This window comes from Ceratotherium simum, chromosome 19 (assembly GCF_057802395.1).
Source record: "Ceratotherium simum simum isolate JZ-2026a chromosome 19, ASM5780239v1, whole genome shotgun sequence".
Classification (NCBI taxonomy): domain Eukaryota; kingdom Metazoa; phylum Chordata; class Mammalia; order Perissodactyla; family Rhinocerotidae; genus Ceratotherium; species Ceratotherium simum.
The window spans coordinates 54,776,946-54,797,378 of NC_141918.1; the positions used below are offsets into that span (position 1 = coordinate 54,776,946).

At 41.6% G+C, this 20,433-nt stretch overlaps 1 long non-coding RNA gene across 1 annotated transcript; it reads left to right on the forward strand.

The window, feature by feature from the left end:
* The first annotated feature begins 986 nt into the window (after window positions 1–986).
* On the forward strand, window positions 987–11,495 carry LOC147914562 (uncharacterized). Its single transcript, XR_015555279.1, has 3 exons — window positions 987–1,160; window positions 7,030–7,174; window positions 9,108–11,495. It is a non-coding gene; the product is annotated as an uncharacterized LOC147914562 (long non-coding RNA).
* Window positions 11,496–20,433: the final 8,938 nt, after the last annotated feature.

The window sequence follows — 20,433 nt, forward strand, 5'->3', positions numbered from 1 at the left end:
CCTCCGGTCCCAATCCTAGAATCTCCTCAACACCCTGATTCATCTTGGCCACTGACACTCACGAAGAAAAACTTGTGTCAACAGGCATTTTCATACTATTTTAAATGACGACTTTGGTGGAGGTACAACATTTTTTTTTAATCGCTGGAAGTTGATAATGATGACCTCAGACTTTCCGTGAGTAATTAGTAAAGAAATGAGAGCAGTCACGAATTTTGTAAAAGGATGTGCATTTCCGCCTGATTTTTTCTCTGCCTTTTCAATCTCTACCTTTTCCTTTTTATATCTTTACCTTCTTTCCAAATACACTTGTGCAAAAACCTGCCTGCGGTTAGGTAACTTCAGGTATAAGGAAGAGGCCGGCCATGTGTGCCATCTGCATAGCCAATGGACCTGATGTGGGATTGAAACCACAGGAGCTGCCTTCCAGGCCTGGCAAGGCTCTGGCTACCTGTGACCGTGAGTAAATTCCTCGACCCTCTGGATTCTCAGTTTCCTGATCTGTAAAATAAAGTGAACAGTACCTGCCTGGTCTACCTCACAGCGTCCTTGAGAGAGAATGTGAAAGCGCTTTGTGAACTGTGACGTTCTACACCAAGACAGCAATGATGGTGTTGTTGATTTGGACAGAATAGGACTCTCCACAGCGGTCAGAGACAGGCGTCAGCCTGGATTCCTTTGTTCCATCTCGTTGACTCACCTAGTAACACTGAGGCAGCCACTCTCTGCTGCATTTCCCCTGGTGGACTGGCAGACACACATTTGCCAAAGATGAGCCTTCTGAGCTCCCTCCAGTTTCTGGCCCGGAGCAGAGCCAAGCTGCATCTCCAGAGGAGGTTCCTGCTCTAAGCACAGCCAGGCTCACCGCATTCTGCCCCAGCCTCGCTGCTGCTCCTCTGCAGGGCTCAGCACAGCGATGTGAAGTTGTTATGGCTGTGGCCCCACCCTCGGGAGAATGCCCGGAGGATGTGGACCGCCCCCAGACAGCCCACAGGAAGCTGGAGCAGAAAGTGCAGAGTCACCGTGCACCCAGGCACCGGCACGCACATCTTTTCTCCACCACATGCGTTTTCCGTGGGCTTTCCTGCAAACGTCCACTATTTGACATTTGAGAAAGTGGGAAAATGTTTTGTTAGTCTTTTATTCACCATTGGAAGAAGGTAAGATAACATTTATCCAGTTGGAATTGGTAAACATTATGACTGGACTATAGACCCAGGGCCTAGAATTATTCTGACCATGGCCAAGTAAAAACATTAAAGATTGAACATAGCATACAAGATATTTGTGAAGTTTCATTTTAGGTTTAGTTTCTCCCTCTCTTACTCAGATTTGAGTATGGGAAGAATTAAAGAATTCTGTAAAAATTGTAAAATCGCATCTGCTAAACTGATAAATAATGGTATTCATTTCATAAAAATACCTTAATTTCTGTAATGTCTCTAAAGCAGCAGTTCTCAAACTTTTCGGTCTCAGAACCTCTTTAAATTCATAAATTATTTAGGACCCCCAAAAGCTTTTATTTATGAGGATTATATCAACAAATATTTACTGTATTGTGTTAAACCTGAGAAGTTTAAAAATATTTATTAATTCATTCAAAATTAACAAAAATAAACCCATTATCTGTTAACATCAGAGCAATGACATCACCATATGTCCCATGGCTACTGAAAACCTCAGCTGTACACTCAGGAGGGGACGAGAGTGAGAAAAGCAAAGAACTCCATAGGACTACCTTTTTGAGAACCACGTGGAGAACTTTCACTCTGACATACTTGGATCTCCCTAAAAAGGCATCAAATCCAAATAAGGAACTACAATGTTATTTTGTTTTTTAAAGAAAAAATAATAATTTTTAAAAGTTAGTTTCATTGATCTGAAAAAGTATATTTGCATTATTAAGATTGTAGGCAATGAGTCTGATTCCTCGTCCTCCACTGACCGATTGAAAGATGTTGGACAAGCTATTTAAGCTTCCCAGACTCAGTGCCCTCACCTGTAACGTAAAGATGGTAAAAACATACCTGCCCCTTGGAGTGTTCGTGATGAACAAATGACTTTATATATATGTATTAGTCACAGTTCCCCAGAGAAACAGAACCAATAGGGTGTACATGTACATATATGTGTGTATATGGATATAACGGTGTATATAATATATAATATTATATTATCTATGTATATATATATAGAGAGAGAGAAATTTATTTTATTTTAAGGAATTGGCTCATGTGATTATGGAGACTGGCAAGTCCAAAATCTGCAGGGTGCACCAGCAGGCGGAGACCAGGGAAGAGCCAGTGCTGCAGCTCAAGTTTGAAAGCTGTCTGCTGGCTGAATTCTCTTTTGCTTGGCAGAAGGCAGTCTTTTGTTCTAATCAGGCCTTCAACTGACTGGACGAGGCCCACCCGTATTATAGAGGACAATCTGCTTTACTCAAAGTCCACGGATTTAAATGTTAATCTAGTTCAAAAATACCCTCACAGAAACGTCCAGAATAGTGTTTGTTCACATATCTAAGCACCGTGGCCAGCCAAGTTGACACATAAAATTAACTATTACAATGTCTAAAGTACTTTGAATATGTCTGGCGTATACAAACTCTCAACAATTGTTAGTGATCATGTATCATCAGTGCTGTAGTGAATGCTTCGTTTGTTTTTAGATATTGTTCCATGAAAAATAAAGTAATAATAAAATTTTTTATTTTTGTAAAGAAATAAAAAACCAAAACTCATATGAGAATACATATAAATAGTGCATATAATTATATGCATAAATATATCTTTAAAAGTTTTGGAAAAAAGTAATAAAGGTTAACTTGCTTTTTCATACCTAAAAATATTTCATATTTTTGTGTCGGTGTACAGAGGATTCAGACAAAGCAATGGAAAAAATGTATGTTGCCCAGAAATCGCTCTTAGTATATATAGGATATGATAAAAGTTGACCTCACAAATCATTGTGGAAGTTGAGTGAATTATTCAGTAAATAGCGTTTAAAAAAGCAGTTTAATTATTTGTTTAAAAATCACTTTATATCATCACTTTACTCCAAGTGCAAAATAAATTTCAATAGGATTTAAGAACGAAATGCTGCAAAAAAAAAAAACAACACAAAAAATCCAGAAGATAATCTACAGATTTATCTATAGAAATCTATACATAAATATTTAGCTTATCTCTGGGTAGGAAGGACTTTCTTAGCTTAGAAATCACTGGAGAATTTACAAGACATCAATATTGATTACATTAAAATAACCAATGTTAAAGATACCCGAGAAGGAATATCTGCACAGATATAACATACCATAGTTAGTATATTTAAAATACAATGAGCTTGTACAAACTGATAAGAGCGATCTAAGACCCCAGTAGAAAAAGTGGCGGAGGCGTCACACTGCTGTCGGCTTCCCTGGAGTCAGAAGGATGAAAGAAGTAGAGGCTACTACTGTACTGGACATTTATGTGGATTCCTGGGAACACGAAGTTCAAGGAAAAATCACAGTGGACTTGGGTTTCACATCACCTGACCTGGAATAGAGCGTTGGCCCCAAAGACAATTATGAAAATTGTTCGGTTTAGAAGAAACCCTCTTTGTTTACCCTGCATTTGTACTTTATAAAAACCAAGCTTGATTAGATGGTTTGGTAACACTGGATGGGTTGAAGAAGTTGATTTAGGAGAACACATTTTGGAGAAGATTTGTAGCATCCATAAATAAAAAGTGGATGTTTTCTAGACTTTCTACTGTTTTAATTTATACGGAATAGCTTGTTTAAAATGTTTCAGCCCTAATTTTCCCTCCACCTGGTTTTGGTGAGATTTATGGTCTTTTTAACTATGCTCCTTTTCGGGACTGTGACCCCGTGACTATGAGGACTCACTGTCCATGCCATGCCTCTCACAAGGCACCACACACCCCTATGTCTCAACTCCACATGTAGGAGCAATTGCCTTGAAGAATTAATTAGTGACCTTTAAAAGGTGTTGGAAGAGGGAGCCAAATTCTTGTTGCTTCTTTCCCCTACCATTTCCAGAAGAGGGATTGCACAGGTGGACTCTTATCTCTGGTTGCCCAGATCAGAATAAAATGTCTGGCTGACTCATGGAGACTGGCTTAGGCTGCTGGGCAGAAGAGCCAAGCTCTGATCTTGATTGTTGCATAAGAGCCTTCTGTGTGGTCTCTTGGAGAGAATCCTCTGCCGGGAGTCAGGGAATCGGAGTTCTGCTCCTGGTCCAGTTTTGAGGGTGAGTGGCAATGTCAGCTTTGCTGGACTCCAATGGGGCTTGTATGCCTCCAGCCTTCAGATTTCAGTACTCCTTAAACAATCAAAGTCTTTGTAGTCACACATCTTTTGTTTTGAATCTCTATCACTCGTGAGCTTCAACAATTAGATTTACCTCTCTGAATTTTAATTTTCTACTTTGCAAAATGGAGACACTACCTACATCAAGCCACTTAAGTGAGGACTAAATGAAATGATATGTGTAGCATTGTACCATGAAGATACAGCATTGTGCTTGGCATATAATCATGAATAAGTGAACTTCTCTCCCCTTCCTCTTAGAGCTAACCTCACCATCTTGTTTCCTAACAAACCTACTTTTGATTAATTTTTAGAGAAAAAAAATCATATAAATTCAGTGGTGTATTATTGGCTAATAAGGCATAATAAGTGTTCCTTCCCAAGTATATTGGCATTTTAATAAGGAAAAGTGAGAAATTATAGGTATAATGATCACACGAAGGCAGTGAGGAATAACAAATAGGGATTGTGTCTGGAGACTGAGGAGAAACAATCCAGGAATTCTTTGCATCATAGCATTTTTTTTTTTTTTTTTTGGTGAGGAAGATCAGCCCTGAGCTAACATCCGCTGCTGATCTTCCTCTTTTTGCTGAGGAAGATTGTCCCTGGGCTAACATCTGTGCCAATCTTCCTCTATTTTGTATATGGGATGCCACCACAGCATGGCTTGATGAGTGGTGTGTAGGTCCACGCCCGGGGTCTGAACCTGTGAACCCCAGGCTGCCAAAGCAGAGCGTGCAAACTTAGCCACTACACCACTGGGCCATACCCTGCATCATAGCATTTTTGATTCAATCTTTTGATTTAAGCCTTCTAAAACTTAATTGCCAATATTTTGAAATAGATAGGAGATCAGGATCATTATCAGGTTTAGCTTTTCAGATCCCTTTTCAGAAGAGAAATTTTAATCTGTGTGTGTTGAGGATGCAGTTTGTAGAAGCTGGATATTTAAGGCATTAAGGAAGATGGGAAATATAAAAGAAAATCTGCACATAATTCACACTTGCACCGAGAATTGTAAGAACTAAATAAAATTACTGATATAAATAAGTACTTTTGCACAAAATGGTTAAAAATGTTAGTGCATGGTATTTCTCTTCATTATTCTTTATTTTGAAATTTTCTACTCAAAGACACGTTTCAAATACCCTTAATCATCATTATTTTCCTCCATTTATCATAAATGCCCATAGAAAGTCACACATTTCCTTCCTGTTGAACTATTGCTCTGCAAATCATAGTGTTTTACTAGAGTTTTACCGTTTAAAGTTTCATTGCAGTATTTGTGGTAAACTCTATTGTGTATGATATTACATGACAACAACAATGCACAGTACCTAACAGCTATAATGACCAGCTATTCTGTGGTCAGTACAAGGAAATTATATAACATTAGTTGCCAATATGCTGTTAGGGGGGAAGTCTTCACGTCGCTCCAGCCCACCCCCTGTCCTTGTCACTTGCCACTAATAGTAGGTTTTGCAAATAGGTTGAGGGTAAGTGGACCCTGGCCTACTATTCTCTGTACCCTAAAACCATGCCCAACCCTTCCGCTTGGGTATTTCAAATCAGTGGTGGGCACGTTTTGGTGTCTTTAACTCCCACACAACTTGACTCTGTTCTATCAGAAACTATGTGTGTCCAGCACTCTCACTCTAGGCCCTTTCATTTGCTTCGTTGACACACAATATTTTTTAAAAGAGTAATTTGACCCAAGATACGGATCATCTTGGACTTTCCATCATGTTTGTCCTGTTGATGGTGTTTTTTTGTTTTTTGCTTTTTACGTGTTTGGGCATTTGCTATTTAAATTAGAAGGCATGACAGCAATGGTTACTATTTCCAGGTCCTCTGAGTTTTGCCCTTCACATCCGCTTCTCTTTCACCAGTTGGCTTAGCAATAAAATCCCTACTAATCTCCAGTGCAGAGGGAGCCGAGGCCCAGCCCTCGTCAGCAGCGCTGCCCATGATTACGGCTCTTGTGGTGGCTCAGCAGCCCATGGGTCAGAAAGCAGAAAAGGAATTTTGAATTACAGGGGAAACCATGCTTAAAAAGGCAACAACTGACTGATGTCTGGTTTTTTTCTCTCTAAGATATTTTCATACATTTTGTCCTTCATTTCTATCAATTATAGTTGGTTACACTTCTTAAGGAACTTTATTTGCCAATGTAGTGAGTCTTGGTGAAATAATCCAAGAAGACTCTACTGAAAAAATATTATATATCAACAGCCTTCTCCTCAGAACATGTGACAGAATAGACACTGAGGATGTTAATTTTAAAATCTTTTTTTAGACATAAGGAATAACATTTTGCTTAGTTAAAATGTCTTAAGCATATTATGGTACACCTTTTGTTCCTATTAATCAGTCATTTATATTCATTTTATGTGCTCCTCGGGCAGTGAATCACTTTATGCATTTGATTTAGTGCTTGAAAGGTCACAGATACCTTAAAAAGGAAGTTAATTGTGATAAAATAATTATGCCCATTATTTTTATCACTACTTGATTTTTTTTAATTGCTAATAATTTATCTTCATTTACAGAACACTAAATGCAATTATTGGATCTAATATTTCCAGTAAAAAGAACTTTAAAATAGAAATTCCCCCATTTACTTTCCTCAGAGTTAATTCTTTCTTACTTCTCTTCTCCTCAAACTTCAAGTTTTATCAATAGTGATGCATTTCCATGTGTGTTTCTTACCCTACCAGGCTTGATCCAGCCAGATTCACACACCTGAGATGAACCCCAGGCCCCAGCAGCTATGAAATCGTTCAGGAATGTAGACTTATAAGTAAGCAATTAAAAGAGGCTCCGGAGTCCTGTAAGGCATGTGGCATTCATACCAGGCAACAGGTGATGTATTTTCCATCACTCCTTCCCCTTGCCCCAGATAGCTTCTCTCAAAATAGATAATATGTTTTATTCTATTACCTTTCCCTTCCTAGGGATTTTAATGGAAATGGGCAGAGAACAAGCAATAACTAAATAAGAAATCATAATTCCTCCCTCTCATACCTCACTAATTGTGTGATTTTGCAAATAATTCCTCTCTAGGCTCCTATTGACTTCAGATCCTGTGTTTGTCCTGTCTTTCTTCTTCCTTTTTAGGTTTCATGTTGACTATTTTCACTATTATCCCTTTTTCTAAGACTTTCAAAGTATTTCTCAAGGTGTGGTCTTTATCGAAACTTCTGCATCAGAGCCGCTTGTTGCTTGTTCAGAATGTTCCTGGTCCCACTCCCCACCTGCTGCCAACTGAATCAGATTCTCTGGAAGAGGGAGCTAGAAATATGCTTTTCGAACAAGCACCCCTTCCAGGTGGTTCTGACGCCTATGAAAGTTAGAAAACTGCTGAGGAACATAGACCTTCTAGCATCACCTGCCAACAGAGTTATAATTCCAATTATGTCTTTTTTCTGCACTATCTCCTTTTTTGTGTATCAATTTCTCCATTTTCAAGAGGATTTGTGAGCCAGTGAAGAAGAGTATTGCTTGGTCCTGCCCCCTAAATCTGTATCCAGCCGTAGACTTTATCAACATCAGGAATCATCTAAGGGAAGACCCAGAGCTGTCCTCAGTCATGTAACACAGTCTTAGAGAGGGTCTCTGGTATTCCATGGCTGCTATCACGCCACCGAGTAGATCATCCTTTAGCGTCATGAAAGTGAAAATCGTGTTGTGGTGTTAAGTTGAACATACCTGAAATAACAAAAAACCACAAAACCACAATTCCATACTTGCTGAATTTCTCCATTTCATATCTGACTATTTCCAAACACTCCAGGTCCTACAAGTGCCCCAGGTTCTGTCCTATGCCTCCTTCCCACGGAAGCTCTCTGACACAATCTTCATTATCATATTGTGTACACATGGGAAACACTTCGAACAGTACCTCACACATGTGCTCTGTGGTCTATACATTTCACTTATTATCGTTGTCAATATTCTTTAAAAATATACTGAAGTAACATCTTGGGTAATACAGCATACCACAGATGAACTGTGAAAGCCCCAAGCCTATTTACTTGCTTTATCAACACGCTGTTCCCATCTTCTGGAGCTCTCCGGAGACTCTGGCTCAGGCTTAACACCCTAGCTATTCTCAGTCTTCACAGCTTTAGGAGGATTCCTCTGACCTTGTTCCAACCTTTTAATCCAAACCCGAAGGCCCCTTAAGAGAGAGGACCAAAAGTTGCGTGTCCTTGTGGGTGTTTTCAGCCTAGCATTCTAACCTTCTTGAAATCATGAAAACATACTGTTTTCTTTGATTCATTTTATCTAAGTGTCTTGGACAGTTCCATAAATGGATTTGTTGATAATAACTATGAACATGTTTTCTTTTAAACTATCTCTCTGATGGGTATTTGGTGGCTTTAGAAAGAGAAGTTTTTACATATTAGCATGAAGTGTTAAAACCTGCAGGTTAAATGGATGAGGCTGACTTTGAATGACCTTCCCAAAGCAACATTGTGTGAGGTCTTAACATTTAAAAAAGTCTTATATTTGATAGGGCCACAAAAAGGCTTTTACCACCCAGGGCTAGAATTTGGAAAGACACAGGCTTACATATCCTTATTATCAATCCCAAGTCAGGAAAGTTTCCAGATTTTCCAAAGGGATAGATCTGTATTTTAGGCTTGTTGGGCGGGTAGAGCAAACGGGTTGGGTTTCTCACTTGACTGGGCGGTAAGCCTGTTTGGTATCTGGCCTGACCAAAAATAATTTTTGAAAAGGACCTCTCTTTGCCACAATACTTCTCAGTTTTTTTCTCAATCTGTCTTTAAAGACTGCACTTTGTCAGCATCAAGGTGGGCTGCCAGTGAGGAGACCTCAGACCTCGAGCAGACTTCTGGGCAGAAGACCCCAGAAGAAGAACACAAGGAGCTCTTGATCTGAAGGAATTGGTGGAGGAATTCAGAGTGACAAGAAGAGCTGCTTCTGCGCAGGAGGGCTGGTCTGAGCTCAGTGATTAAGCCCCCGTAGAATTCGTCTGTAAGCATAGTGGGGGGTAACTGGTATTCACTTAGTGTGGGGTTTTTAATAAATCAATGAATGAATGAGCAATTTCATTTATGTTAAATCTCTGCCAGAACCTAGCACTCTATTCCTGAGCCAGATCTGCAGAGGAGGTTCTGGATCTGATAGTCAGCAACCTCACAATGTTCAGGGTCTTCAAATACCTCCTTAAGTTTGACCAACAATTCTAGGAAGTGACCAGCAAAGGTCCCCCCAACCCAACATATTAACCACATCAAGGACAGGTTTGTGAAGCAGTTAATTACAACCCCCAACCTCAGGCGTCAGTGGAGAAGCCTGCGGCTGAAGCCCCAGCTTCAACTGTACATGAGCTAGGATACTGGGCAGGGTCTCGTGTGTCTTGTCCTTGAAAATGTACCTGAGAGACAGCTTGGCTAGGAATGCTTCCATTTGGGGGGCCTAGTTCCAGGCTGAACAGAAGCTTTTCCTTCATCAGGTGAAGGCCCATGTCTTGAGGGTGGGAGCCTTCTCTTCGGGCTGACGGGCCAGCATTCCCAGTGCACTGTCCTTACTGCACAATCGGGCTGCTTGTGCTGGTGAGGAAAGACCGGTGAGGGAGAAAAGAAGCCCTACATGATCTCAAAGGTTCTAAGAGGCAGTTTCGCTGAGGACAAGAGAAAGGAAATTGGACAACTAGGTCTAGGGCCCTTGACTTCAGTCTTAAAGTGGACTTGCTCTTCCCACCCAAGGACTGAAACTGACATTGTGTAGTCCAAAAGCTGAAAGGCACCTTTCTGAAGAGTTTGGAGCTTTCAGGATACTTCTGCTATGTGTTAATGCTCCTCCCCTTCTAGTCTATTATTTCCAGGCTTACATATCAATGAATGGCTTTACTATTTAAGATTCTGGTTGAAGTGGGAAAGGCAGGAATGTAAACTTGTTGGGGGGAGAGAAGAGCAACCAGCAGCTGTAAAGTGCCCCAGGGGTTAGCGGGGGCTGGACCACAGAATGGAATGGGAGGTGCTGAACGCAGCTCTGCCTCTCTAATACACATCAGTTACTCTGAGGAGGGGGCCAGGAAGTAGGCAGCTGGCATGTGGGCTGTCAGAGTAGCCAGGTCTGCTAAGAAGACATGTTTAAGGAAGAACTATTACTTTACCAGAACCGTTGACCACAAACGGGTGCTGGAGTGTCAATGCAAAATGAGGTGAGCCCAGAGTAGCATTTGTATGTACATGGAGTCACTGCAGAGCCTGTGGAGAGGTCAGGACAAGAGAGGAGATGTTCATGTGAGAGCTGGGAGTGAGAAAAAGTCAATTGCTGTGATGAGTTGACAAAAAGGAGATTTTTCAAAAAGGCTACTACCCCTTTCAAGAGGAACCAAGAACTATCTTAGAGGGGCAGGGTCTGTGAACCAGGACGTAATGAGCTGCAGAAAGTGCCCGCCCAAAAGTCAGTTGTCTAAAGTAAATATAACTTCATAAAGAAAGTGCATAGCATATGTGTGTTTTATAAAGAAAGTGCATAGCATATGTGTGTTTTATAAAGAAAGTACAAAGTACGTGGGCTATGGATGTCTCTTTGAAAACTATTACTTATGCACCTAGCACTCATAGACTTTTTTTCCTCAAACTGTCTCACTTGTCATATTTGATTATTTAAAATTCAAAAAGAAATGGGTGTATTGGTGTGCATACAGCTACCTAGAGTCGCATCTCCAAGTACTCTGCCCCCACCCTGTCACACACACACACACATGTAAACACATGTAAACAAACATGTAATAGAAGAATTGTTGTTTTGTGAAAGTTTGATGGCTTTCACTTCTTGGAAGTTGAGTATTACCAGTTTGTTCATTGCCCTTTTGGGAAATGAGGTCTACCCAGCACAGATGGAAAGATTGTCAAAGTGTCTCCTACATTGCTGAAAGACCCGAGGGGGACCATACATTTTATAACTGACAAAAGGTTAGAACCGGTTCATAAATTCTTGCTTGGGGGTTCAAATTAAAACTCAGAACATATCCACTGACCATGTTGTTCTAATTATAATGTGTTAACATCAATGCCAATTATGACTGTGGGTATCCACACAAATGAGGCTTATCAAAAGAAAGAATGTGTGGATTCCACATAAATGCTATTTCTGTCACTATTCTGATTTTAAATGGGATATGCAGAATATGTGTGAAAATAAAATGCTGTTTCTACCTTCTGTATTAATCCTTATCAACATAGGTACTTTTTCAAGAAAGCTGTAAAGGGCTCCTGTGTTTGTCTCTCCATCCCTCTCTCCACTCTCCTGCCCAACTCCTCCAGGGCACCCTTTTCCTCTGAAAGCTGACCACTCGCTCCTCCACAGCCGCCTTGTGGGAACCGCGGGAGCTTCCAGGTGAGGGTCGAGCCCCTCCTCTGGCCCCAAGGTGGACCACTCAGGCTCTTCTTTTCTGTGTTGGGCTTGGAACCAAGCAGAGTATGAGAAGACCCTCTCTCATGGCGGAAGCCGTGGAATGTAATTTTGGAAGGTGTAGGTAGCCATGGTTCCTGCCATCTATGGAAAACTGCTCCAAAGTGAGAAAGAATGAGATTGACACTCCAGGAAGAGCAAAGAGAGGACATAGAGAGAGAGTCCTGTCAGTATACAGGCTCCTGGTTCCACTTATTTCTCTGGATCATTGCCTGTCCTGGGATTTGGTTAGTTCAACACTTCCTTGGGTTGACCGAGCCAATAAATGCCTGCTTGTCCTAAGTGGGTATTGCTTGGGTTATTGGTCATTTAAATAAAGAGTCTTATTCTGAGGATTTGGCAAAGTCCTAGGTGTGAATATGGAAAGCGTTCTTGGATTAATCCATAGCCAGAGGTATCCATGGCATGTAGTATGGGATATGTATCATTGGCTATAACCCCATATGGTGGTTTTAAAATAGGTTGCAAATTGTTTGACATTACATCCTCCCTTCAAAAGGTGGGATATAATTTCCTCTCCAGTTGAATATGGACTCGACATAGTGACTTGCTTCTAACAAATAAAATATGGCAGAAGTGATGTTATGTGACTTCCTAGACTAGGTCTTAAAATGGGTAGTTTCCACCCAGCTTTCTCTCTCATGGATCACTTCTTCTGGAAGAATCTAGCCTCCATGTCATACAGACACTCAAGCAGCCCTGGGAGAGGCCACCTGGAGAGGAACCAAGACCTGCTGCCAACAGCAGCCTCCAACTTGCCTACCATGTAAATGAGCGGCTTTGAAAGTGGATCCTCCAGTCCCAGATAAGGGACTCTGAGCCAGAAGCCCCCAGCCAAGCCATTCCTGAATTTTTGACCCACAGAGATAATAAAATGTGTATTGTTGTTTTAAGCCATACATATATGGAAAATTTGATACACAGTGATGGAAAATTAATACTTTGTCCAAGATTGAAGGAAATTATTCTGAAGAGGTTAGTAAATAAGTGATGGTAGGAGATCCCCAAGTAGGCAGCCCGGTCATAGAAACACCTGAGGTCATGATTTAGCAGTTCAGTCTCCTTGAACTAAAAAACATGGTTACTGAAGAGCAGGTAGGGATAGAATCACCTACTATTAAAAAAAAAAAGGTGGGGAGATAGAATAATATAGTGGTCAAAACGCAGAGTTTGGAGGTCAAACATATTTAGATTCAAATCTTGGCTCCACTAGTTTCTGTCTGAACTTATTACTTGTCCATACTTTTTAGGGTAGTTTCAGGTGTATAAAAATGTTGTAAAAATTATCAAAAGAGCTCCGGTGTATTCTTAACCCAGCTTCCCCAAATGTTAACATTTTATCATTAGAAAACATATCACAAGAACATAACAAGGCATAATAAAAAATAAAGCCAACAAGCATAACCAGTTCTAATACCAAACCTACGCACAATTTTTCTCATGAATGACTAGAATCTCAATTTTATTCACAAAAGTCTATTATGTCAGCTCATCCTGTTCCTCTTTCTGTTACCCTTCGTCTTACTATTTCCAGGGCACCTGAGTTGTCCTTTTCTCTCTCCTGTGTCAAGTCATTCTTTTCCAATGCAAATTAGTGTATCCAAGCACGTTTCTCTCTTCAAAAGATGCTGCCATGAGTTAAGAAGCCAGCATGAAGTTTCTCGATCTTAATGTCTCAATATTTTAGTAAACAAATTTCCAAAATGAATGATTCTTGCCTGCCACACCCCACACCAAGAAGATGTGAGCAATTGATGAATAATTTCTCAGAAAAATGATAATTCAAGAAATGTGCAAGATATAACAAATTATCAATATATGTATCTTTTAAAGAAAACATCCTTTTTTTGTATTACATAAAGGAATTAGTTTTCAAAACTTGAACTTAAGAACTATTCAGAGCAGGAAAATGAATAAATCAGAGTTAAACCATGGATAAGCCAGCCACGTACATGTGTGGGGTTGTTCACCCGTCTCCCCCTCTTGACTGCCGGCTCCTGAGGGCAGGAACCATGCATTGTTCAGTTCTGGGTCCTCAGATCTAACCCAGTGCCCAGAACACAAGGGACATGTTGATTGACGTCAATACGACAGAGAGGTTTCCTCTTAAGCTTTACATTTTTCAGTGACTGATTCAAAAGTTGGATACACATTCTCGAAGACGTCTATCTCAAAAACGAAACAATGCCTTGTAAAGGGTCATCTTGAATACTCATGAGTAAAGCTGAGCTGTCGGGTCCATGAACAGACCTTTCCGCCAATACACCTGTGGAACCATGTGGTGGCACAGGCCAGCCCCGAAGCTCTTGTCCTGCAGTGCTGCCTCCATGTTCCATCTCAGGGCCCTCAGCACAGTCTGTCCCTTCGCCTCCAGCTGCAGATAAGTTAGTCCAGATCCTCGGAATTGCTGCACTGAAAGCAAGTCAACGGCTCCCTTCCTACTTAAAAAAAAAAAAAAAATGTTTTTGTTAATTATTGAGGAGAAATAAAAAGCAAACAGCACACATAGTGGAACGACAGTCATGGTCCAAATTCGTTTTCCCAGTTTGTGGCTGGCAAGGAGCTCCCTGCGCTTCGCCATCCCTCTGTCCTGCGTGCCCTGAGCTCAGCCTGGCTCCTTTCCTCTCGGCTCCTCGCGGTCCCAGAGCGCCTCCCTGCGCGCAGGGTCTTCTCAGTGGACACAGCCCTGGTAGTATCCACACAGAGTCAGGGCTCAATAAAGGGAGTAAACGGATGAATCATCTGGCTAATTTCTTAACGATCTGACTGGTGGGTGGATGCCATACCAACGTTGCCAGAGTCAAGGGGTTAAGCTTGGCGGAGAGGTGGGTGCTGGGGGAAACAAATGCCGTTGGGAGGCAGAGGGGAGGCGGCAGAGAAGGAGAGACACGAGGCCAGTCCCTGACGCTGTAAATGCAAAACCTTCTCAGCAGGAGTTTGACTTCCCCACATAGTAATTATGTGTCGTGTTGTGTACATACTCTATAGCTCACTTCTCAAAACATATTTGTGGCTACCTTCTTGCCCATGTTATTTTCATAAGACATGTTCTACATGAATGACCAGGAGCAGCCAGAAGCAAAACGCACCAAGGTCTGTCTGGTTTTTTTCTCTCTTTGCTGATATAGGTAAGACCTAAGATAACCAAACCACTTTTCTTACCTAGAATAGAATTATTTTATGAACTCTTCAGTTAGCCTGCAAGTCACTTGCCTTGATGTCTACGGAGTTAAAAGCCAGTAGAATGGTTCTATTTTGTACGAGTGTGGTTACCACTTCTTGGCACATGCTAAGGATATTTTTGACTGTCTCTTTGCTGACGTGAGCTATGGTGTCTGGTTGAGAAAACCGTCTGAGTGAAAACAAACAAAACCTCACCAGAACGAATCAGGGGCAGGGGAACTTGGAGGCAGTCTGAGCTGTGAAACCATCAGGGTTTAGGATGCTCCTCTGCAGTTCTTTAGAATTGCTGAGAACACTCCCTGGGAAGTGTTTTGTTTTCATGGGAAAGTCCTTCCGTGTCTGACAGCAGAAAGAAGCACATGAAGACGGGAGACCATGAAAACGTTTTCAGCAAAAGCTGATCTGGTAGCAAAGGTGAAAAATTGCATTTTCACAGCTCTGTCAGAACATGCAAAAATTTCTTGTCCTTAGCTATTTCATGAAATTAAAAATGATTTAAGGTAATTGATGTTTCTGTTTCCTCCAAGGAAAAAAATAGATTCTGCAGAGTTCTGGTGTATATCAGTACATGATTATTTCAGATCGTCATTTCAGCCTGAATATGATGCTGTGTCAAAGCTTTCCTGATACACTTTTGTTCTTTCGTTTAGCAAATCTTTGTTGAACTCTTGTCAAAGAGGCCAACTTAATAAAGAGGCAGATTTAAATTTTTTTTAATTGAGATATAATTGATATATAACATTGTGTTAGTTTTAGGTGTATAATGTAATGATTTGATATATGCATATCGTGAAATGATTACCACAAGTTTATTTAACATCCATCACTTACACATAGTTACATTTTTTTTGTGATGAGAACTTTGCTAAGCAACTTTCAAATGTACAGTGCAGTATTATTAATCGTAGTCACCATGCTGTACATTACATCCTCAGATTTAAATTTTTATCAAGTAACCGTAGTGTAGAAATGTAATGAAGCATATCCAATTCTAATTCCACCATTAATTTGTATCTGAAAGAACAAGCAGGATACATTTCAGTCTATCGGTTAGGTAACCTGGGTATTAGCCATTTAGGATATGAAATGGGACTTAGAGAAGATTACAAAGATTTTGAAGTAACAGACTGAAACAATCAGATGTGGGAAAGAACATAGATGTCATCTTTCTGGATTGGCTGCATTTTGATGCATGTAAGGTGAAACTTAAGAGGAAAAAGAAAACAGATATGAACTTCAGTGATCAGGTTGCCTGGAGAGCAGGTCTCAGCAGATCTAAGCCGTCCTGGCCAGGCTGAGCCAGGGTGTCCCCAGATAATCAAGTGCAGCCTTACGGGTACAGACTTATCCCAAAGGGGACCTGCCAGAACAGGCCCCCTTCTGCTGTAGCACAGCACGAACTTGACTGCTTTAACTTCCCTTTCCCTCCTTCAGACGGCCAGAGCTGCGGCCTAAGGGGAGTAGACACGTGCTTCGTCACCAATCAAGCCTGCGTCGGGGTCCTGCTCTGACACTACCCACCAACCGTGGGACCTGCGAGGGTTGTAGCCTCTGTGCCTTGGATTTCTGCTTCATCAAATGGGTCTGGTGAGGATCACGTCACAGAGTGGAATAAATTTAGGTAAAATTCTTTGCCGCAGAGCAAGAAGTCAATTCCTACCAGCTAATATCTCTTGCAGAGACGTCAAGGCCATTTCTTGTCAACCAAGCTGAACCAACAGGCGTCACAGGTCGGAAATCCCGCAGCAACTGGTTAGCACTAATTACAAACTCTCTTAAAATCAGTACTATCAGCCTAGAGTTTGGCAGTTACTAACCACTAGTTCTTCCACACTTAAACTCTTCACAACGGTGGTCTGTTTAGAACAGTGATTGAAAAACAAAAAGAACTTCAGATTTTGTAAAGAAGATTTATATTGCTTTAGTTATTTCAGAAAACGACACTATCCAAGCAGTGTTCTAAGAAAAAACAGGCATTTTTAAAAGTACTTTACGTGCACTGAATAGTGAAAGAGAAAAGCACAGGAAAAAGTACATTATTATTTTTAAATACTTTTAAGTCATACTGAAAGCCACAGACTGAGCTTCGTGGTGTTCTGCTCTGAGCGGCCGCCCCGCTGGTGTTCTTACGTGGCCCGTGGAGACCCAGCACCTGCAGTTTTGTAGTGAGATGCGTGGAGCACCCATCTGTGGGATTCTTTCTATCGCTTAAAAGGGAGTTCTGGTTCTTAAAACAAACTGACGTAAATAACAGGTCAAATGTTTGTAATCTGAAGTCACTCAATGGAAATTCAGGATGAACTCACAACTAGAGGTCCCATCCTCCCTGACTGTCCCCCTCAGGCTACAGACACACTAAGTTCATCCCAAGCTGAGGTGACTGGGTTATGACTTGGTGTTCTCCCCACGCTGCTCTGTCTCTCTCCTCTGCAGCCAGGAGTATTTAGTCCTCCCTGACCGTATCATCTCCTCCACTCCCATCTCCTCCACTCCCATTCCACTCAACCTTCTGCAATTCCCGCCACCCTCTTGAAGATGTCTCCACCCAGATAGAGGAGGAGAGCTGGCAGTGAGGAGCTTACTATAGACTTACAAGGGAGAAGCGCCCCACAGCCCCTGAAGGGTTCTACTCTTTCCCTGGCTGATCTTAAAGGAACAGCCCTCTGCAAGCCCGGCCAGTGGCCATGCCATTACCAACCCCTGCTCTCAGGGGTAGGAAGCAGATGAGTTGCGCTAAGGGATGGGGTGGGAGCAGCAGTCATTGAAAAGAGAAACCACACCTGCCTGGGAGTCACAGAGTTACCACGATCGGAAGGAAACACTGATCACTTGTAATCAAGGCCTGTGTTTATTCTCTGAGAATTCATTTGTATGTTGAGTGATCTGAATCTCAAATTGTCTGAGTACCTTAAAGTTGCAATGATTATATTCATTTAATTTCAATGAATAGATAAATTTGTTTGCTTTATAATGGCACTTGGGTTTCATTTGAAAAATTTAGAGGAAGAACCCCTCTGTCTTTAGTCGACTTCCTAGTTAACACTAATTTTATTTGATTGATATATTAGGCTCTGGGGGAAAAGGTAACAGGGGTAGGGGGGCCACAATACAATCCCTTATTCTCAGCTCCAGACAGCACAGGAAATCCTCAATTAAATTGTACCGCTTCCCTCAGCACCCAATAAAACACACACATTATATTTATCATCCTTAGACTCATCTATAATAATGATTTTATACAAAACGTGCAGTGAAGTGACATTCTTTTTTTATTATTATTGCAAAGTAATGCATGTTTCCTGTGAAAAATCGAAAGTTGAGAAGAATCAAGTTTCCTTTTATCTCCCTTCAGAAAACTTCCTGAAACAGTTTCTTTCAGTTTGAAGAGGTAGATAAGGGGACATCTCCTCACTCACAGGCAGGAAACCATGCATTTAATATTGTGCTGGGACTTCTTCTTGACAGGACTGAAAGGGACATGATTCCCCAGACCAAGGGAGGACACAGATGCAGCAGAACGGCATGTCAGCGACGGAGAAGATCTGGCCGTGGTTACGCTGTCGAGTTTTTTCTTCTGATGCGAGGTCTGCCTGAGAACAATGTCCACCCTGTCAGGAGGGGTTGGCTGACCCTGACAATTAGTAGCTTGGCACCTAGCCTTCCGAGTTGGTGACCCAGTAATGGTCTGGAATGGATTTTCCTTCTGTCTCTGCTCCCTCTGCGGGCCTGGGCCACCGCCCAAGTGAAAGTTAGCTGAGGAAGAGCCATTTGCTCTGGAAGGCGCTCTCCATGGCTGAGCAGCACATGACCCAGGGGCCTGGATGGGTCACAGTTGTGGGGAGTACATTGTCTTTGTGGCGAGCATCTGAGACGTGCCATCTCCACCTCCAGGACCCGCTCAGCCCACTGTGTCTAGTTCCACTGTTCTCCCCCTCACCTGTACCTAGATGTGTGCTTCCCCCAGAACTGGATGTGTCTGTGGCCCCTGTGTGCCTCGTGCACCCCGTTAGGTGAGGGGTAAGGTCTCTGGTCCTGTCATCGGCTAGCATCTGGTCTGCAGGCTTAGCTGCCAAACAGCCTTCAGCCTGTCCCCATTCAGGTTGAGAAAGGGAAACTTTGAGGGAGACTCAGGACAAAAAGGAGGAAAGAAGGCAGGGATTCAGGGCAAAACTCTTTCCAGAAGTGCTGTGTATCTAGATGAGTGCGTTACCTCTCGGAATGACAGCCTGAGTTTAGAAGAGCAGGACCCCTGACGAACATCCCCCTGCGTATGTTGTCAAACATTCGTGGAGACTGTGTTCTGAGAAATCCCCCTGATCGTGACTTTCCGTATTTCCAGGGCTACTCTGGGGTAGAACAGGAAGAAATTGCTAACAGGACACCGTTTCTCAAAATCCCGTAATCCTGATTGTCTAATCCTGATTAGATTAGATGAGTAAGAAGGAAGCTGGTAAACATCAGCATCCACACACCTCTACTGGGCAAGACTTTAGATGTCTGGTAAACTTTTTATAAATCTTCTGAAAAATGTTAATTTTAATGACATTTTTAGCATCAGAAGATTATTGGCCACAAAATTAGCTTAACAATGATTATTGTGCATATACAGATTATATTTTAGCACTAAACCTAATTTATACTAATGAGAGAAAATTAGTCTCAGGATAGATTATTTTTGACTGCTTCAAAAGATGTTTGAAGTTCCTTAATCATCTTTATAGTTTCTGGTGCACAGGGAATGTTGTATTCTCTAGATCATTGACATCAGGCCTCAGCCACCCACAGTAAAAGGTAGTAGGAATGTATCTGCTTGTGACCTTTTGTATTTCAAATGTACGTTGTACACAGTGAGTGCTCAATACATAGTTAATACATTGGTGGGGGCCACTTAAAGCACTAAGAGTGTTAAATAGTCTTACAACCTGATCTGTCAGTGACTTAATCTTCATGCTTCACTTTTGTGTTTAGTGGGAAAATGAAGGAAAAGTTATGCTGTTTGGAGAAAGTAGCACTTGAGTTTACATCCTAGCTCCTGGCCATGTGAATCCGGACAGGTTAGTGTTCTCTCTGGAACTCCCTCTGCTTCTCTGTAAAAGGCAGACAGTGATACCAGCTTGGGACATGTTCTCAGTGTGCAGCGAATGCCGTTCCCTTCCTTTCACCTTGACGCGGCCCAATTGACCTGATCCCTGCAGGTGTTAACAAAAGAATTACAATAAATATTGAAGCAATGTGCTCTTTCCCTGTAGGTGACACGAGGAAGATAACACACATGTATTTATTCACTAGTGCATTCCCCAACCCAGCCATTCAATCTTTTAACAGACCCTCTCTGAGCACCTAAATCTGCCACACATGGTAGGAAGCAACGGGGTTTACAAAGAAATATAAAACATGATCCCTCCTCCGAGGAACTTATCAATTCCCCTCACTGCAGTCCATCTGCTTTCCAACTGTGGAGAGAAAAGAGAAGTAGATCAAAGAGT